The sequence below is a fragment of the Scylla paramamosain genome, unplaced genomic scaffold (genome assembly GCF_035594125.1).
Source record: "Scylla paramamosain isolate STU-SP2022 unplaced genomic scaffold, ASM3559412v1 Contig2, whole genome shotgun sequence".
Lineage (NCBI taxonomy): Eukaryota > Metazoa > Arthropoda > Malacostraca > Decapoda > Portunidae > Scylla > Scylla paramamosain.
In genome coordinates, this window is record NW_026973667.1 from 2,750,001 (window position 1) to 2,755,000 (window position 5,000).

A 5,000-nucleotide genomic window follows, 5' to 3' on the forward strand; every position below is an offset into this window, starting at 1 on the left:
CAAACACCCTGCTGGGTGTGTCCGTGTCCTGCCAGAGAGGTTCGTTGGCTTGGCTTGGTAGGAGTGGACGGCATAGTGAGCATCCAGAAACGACGTTCTCAACGTCTCTGTCCATACCAGGCCAGTACACCGTTTGTCGGGCCCGTCGCTTGGTGCGCTCCATCCCCTGATGACTGTCATGGAGTCGCTCTAGTGTTTCTCGGCGGAGGCTGTGAGGAATAAGAAGCCTCGGCCCGTAAACCACCAGGTCGTCGTCTACGGCCAGCAGACTGCGCACCGGCCAGTACGTACGCAAGCGGTGATCGAGGTCGTGGCAATGATCAGGGAAGCCCTCGATGATGACGTTCTTGAGCAAGCAGTACTCCCCGTCTCTTGCTGCTGCGGCACGTACCATTTCCACAGTCTGATCCTGGAGTGGTGCTAAGCGGACGCCGTCCTCATTGGTGGCAGATAACGCTGAGATGACCGCTGAGTGGAGAGGGTCGAGGTCACCAGAAGTAGCAGCATCCTCTTCCTCCACTGGGTCCTGTACTGGAGCACGTGAGAGGGCGTCGTCTGTCAACTCGATGGCCATGGATCCACCAGCCATTGCACGTAAACCTTCCTTTGCTTCGAAGACGCTGGGAAAGGCCTTGATCACAGCAGCAGCGTGCCCCGCACGCTGCTGTGGCGTTGGGTCGTAGGAATGAGGCCAGCTGATCACTTCTGTGGGCGTAGATAGAGGTGGCTGCGAGGCGGTCGGGTACTTGATGGAGCTGTTGCCGGTGTGCTGTTCTTCCCTGCGTAGCGGTCGGATTTGAGCCGGAAAATCTTCGGGGAGGATTCCGAGAGCGATGGAATCGTACCAGCTAAGCAGCGCCCCCTTCACCTCCTTCACCACGCTCACAACAGTCTCAGCTTCCCTGTCGCCCAGTTGCAAGTGCGACGAGAAAGTTCCTACACAGGTGAGGGGGTGATTACCGGCAGCATAAAGTCCATCACCATCAGCGGGCGCCAAGCTGGAGGGCGGGATTCCAAGGAGTGTTGCCGTGTCGAGGCCAATAACGGTCGTTTCGGCCCCAGAGTCAGGAGTCCACGTAATCTTGTCTCTTCCAGCGGGATGTGTGGCGGTAATGAGCACCTGGGGCGCAGGTCGTGCCGTCACCGTCTTTGTGTATACGCCTGATAAGAGCTGGTATACACTGGCACTGGCTCCCCGCCTCGGGCCTGCACCGCGATGAGGAGAGACAGTTGAGGAACTCCTCGAAGCTCCTCGTCGTTTCCTCACTGTCTGCTGACATACACTCGCAAAATGCCCTCTTTTCCCGCAGTTACGACACACTTTATCTATTGCCTGGCATCCCCTTTTGTCACTGCGACAATCTTTGCCACAACGATAACAGCCCGTGGGGCTTGAGCCCCCGAAACTGCCCTTCCTGTAGTTCGAGACAGCGTTCACACCATGGCTCGAAGAGTGAGAGCCGCCCCCTTAGTACTGCACTACACTGGTTAGCGCTCTCTGATGCTCTGCAAATATCTATGGCGTTTTCAAGGGTGAGTTTCTTGTTTTCCAGCATGCGTTTCAGAGCCACTTCGTCTCGTGTCCCAACGACAATTCTGTCACGCAGCTGATGGTTTATGCACTGGTCGCAAAAGTCACAGAAATTGGCGATTTCCTTTACAGCACATAAAAAGTCGTCAAAACCTTCTTGCGTTTCTTGCACGCAGGAGTAGAAGTCTCTTCTATCCATGATGATGTTGCGCTGGCTTCGCAGGTACTCACACATTGCATCGAGGATGGTTCTTAACTCCGCGTCTCTCGGTAAGCTTATCCCGTAGCGAAGTGTACGGGTCCACTCGTCGTCTAGGACAGCAGCGAGTGCCGCCCTCTGCTCAGCCAGGGAGAGACAGTCTATCCTGGCGAGGGTTACGTATCCTTCAAACTTATGGCGCCACGTGTCGAACTCACGTAAAGATGCTGACGCCGTTAAGTGAGGAATGATGGTGGCGGACGTCGGGAACCTCGCGCCCTGGGTAGACGTGCTGCGGGCTGTGGTTTCGCCTTCATTGCTCGCCGCGGTGCGACTGGGAGCTTGTGTCCCCACTCTCTCCAGCAGCTGGGTTAAACGCTCCTCGCGAGCCTGACTCTGCTCCGACTGTCGCGCTAGCAGGGCAGCCAGCGCCTCCAACTGCTTCTCCATTCTGCGCCGTACCCACTGCAGCCTTGTCCTGATCCTACTCACTGCGCCATGTTCGACTCTTGACCAGCAGGGGCACAGGAAACGCAGGTAACAGTGCAGGTGTTTATTCACAGAAGGTGTGAACAGAAGGCTGGAGGTAGGTGATCTCCCGGCGCCAGGCCGCGCACTTCCACTTAACACTTATGACTGAAGCCTAGCTCGTTCACTCATACACGTATTCATGCCTCACACAAGTCTCGCTCATTCACTCGTTCACACAACTAGCTAACAACCACACAAGAGAGAGAGAGAGAGAGAGAGAGAGAGAGAGAGAGAGAGAGAGAGAGAGAGAGAGAGAGAGAGAGAGAGAGAGAGAGAGAGAGAGTTTCAGATAAAACTAAAAGCAAAACGAAATCAAAAGAACAACAACAATAACAATAATAACAATAATAATAATAATAATAATAATAATAATAATAATAATAATAATAATCATAATAATAATAATACACATATATCACAGTTCTCCATACAAAACAAGTCAACGCCCGTTTTCTCTCATGCTCTTAGGTCACAGAAAACGAACACTTTCTCCTAAGTAAACAAACAGAAGAGCTGATAATGACGATAGTAGTAGTAGTAGTAGTAGTAGTAGTAGTAGTAGTAGTAGTAGTAGTAGTAGTAGTAAAAAAACAAGGAAGGAAGAAAGAAAGAAAGAAAGAAAGAAAGAAAGAAAGAAAGAAAGAAAGAAAGGAAGGAAGGAAGGAAAGAAGGAAGGAAGGAAGGAAGGGAAAGGAAGAAAATAAACAGGAAAAAGAAAAAAAGGAAAAAAAGAAGGAAGGAAGAAGGGAAGGGGATAGAAATTAAGAAAAAAATAAATAAAAAGAAGGAACAGATAAGGAATGAGAACGAGAGAGAGAGAGAGAGAGAGAGAGAGAGAGAGAGAGAGAGAGAGAGAGAGAGAGAGAGAGAGAGGTACAGATGTGATTTTAACTTTTTTTTTACATGTCAACATTTTTGGGATTTTATTTGTATTTATTTATTTATTCATATTATTATTATTATTATTATCATCATTTCACAGACAATAGACCAATAAACAGTAGTAATAGTAGTAGTAGTAGTAGTAGTAGTAGTAGTAGTAGTAGTAGGAGGAGGAGGAGGAGGAGGAGGAGGAGGAGGAGGAGGAGGAGGAGGAGGAGGAGGAGGAGAGAAGAAAGATGTATAAGAAGAAAGAAATGAAGGAAGGAAGGAGGAGGAGGAGGAGGAGGAGGAGGAGGAACAAGATAGCAAGAAGTTAACTATTTAAACAAGATTAGAATGGAGTGTGTATGCATGGAGGAGGAGGAGGAGGAGGAGGAGGAGGAGGAGGAGGAGGAGGAGGAGGAGGAGGAGGAGGAGGAGGAGGAGGAGGAGGAGGAGATGATAGGAGAGGAAAGAAGAAGAAGGAACAAGATAACAATTAAATATTTAAACTAGATTACAAAACTGTGTGTGTGTGTGTGTGTGTGTGTGTGTGTAATTTACGTTAACAACCATCACCACCACCATCACTAACTAGCAATTAACTACCACAATTACTACTACTACTATTACTACTACTACTACTACTACTACTACTACTACTACTACTACTATTTACGTTCATTATATACCGCTAGCACACAGACACACACACACACATACGTACGTACATACACGTTCACACACACACACACACACACCATATGCTGGTAAACACAAGATAAAACCACAAAATTCTCCCAAAAAACACCAATAAAAACACAAACCATACACCTCTACACTTACATCCCACCCTTATAAGTAACCCATATAAGTGTGGCCAATATATTACTTAAAACGAAGGGAAGAGTAGAAACGAAGCTCGGACTGACACACCCTCCCCGTCCGACGTCTCGTGGTGACTGAAGTAAATATCGATGCCAGAGTTTCCCTTCGGGACTATGTTTGAGTATGCCTGGAAACCTCCAGCCAATCAGAACGCAGTCCTAAATTCGTATCAGCCAATAAGAACGCAGCGCGGGAAGCAGCGACCCAATCAGATGCGTTCTTTGAAGTATTGATCAAAACACGAGGAAATAATGGAGAGTCTGAATGCGCAAGGCTTCTACTTAAATAAATAATTGATTCTCAGCCACCCTCACTTATTGGGATTACTTAACGAGGCGAGATAAGTAAATTAGGGCGATATAAGTAGCGAGGGTCCAGGAAATAGGGAATAGGGTGAATGTACGATAATATTTGGGAAAAGAGCACGATTTTGGACGAAAGAATGGGAAAATTATTGCTCGTTGTTTTGAATGGGAAGTAGTAGTAGTAGTAGTAGTAGTAGTAGTAGTAGTAGTAGTAGTAGTAGTAGTAGTAGTAGTAGTAGTAGTAGTTGTTGTAGTAGTAGTAGCAGTACTTGTAGTAGTTGAATGAAGCTGTATTTATATTTTTTCGTTCATAAATAAAAGAAATTACTGAAGATAGATAAATATTAAGAAGAAAAATAAGAAATGAAGAAAAATGGAGGAAATGAAAGAAAAACTAGTGAAAATAAGAGATTTTCATTATATTTTCATTCGCAGAGGAAAAAAAATAGAAGAAAAAAGAAAATACTATCGTTTTTTTTACTTAAAACGAATATCAAAAATGAAGATGAAACAAAATTATACATTCTTTCCACTAGTAACGTAAAAAATGGGGAAAAAAATAAAGAAAAATAAAAAAATAAAGAAAATGTAAATAAGAACAAACATTTCTGAATTTTAAAAAATGAAAAAAAGATAGGCACGTATTTGAGAGAGAGAGAGAGAGAGAGAGAGAGAGAGAGAGAGA

General features: G+C 45.9%; 1 protein-coding gene across 2 annotated transcripts in view; it reads right to left on the reverse strand.

Annotated features, from left to right (window-relative positions):
• LOC135096003 (transmembrane ascorbate-dependent reductase CYB561-like) overlaps positions 1 to 5,000 on the reverse strand; it is a 49,463-nt gene that overhangs the window by 20,763 nt on the left and 23,700 nt on the right. The window contains exon 1 of one of the 2 annotated variants that reach the window (XM_063997173.1): positions 4,015 to 4,114. The exons of the other annotated variant lie outside the window; for it this stretch is intronic. The gene's annotated coding sequence lies outside the window, so the exon portion shown is untranslated. Of the gene's footprint in view, positions 1 to 4,014; positions 4,115 to 5,000 lie in introns of those variants that run through there. 2 annotated transcript variants of the gene reach the window in all.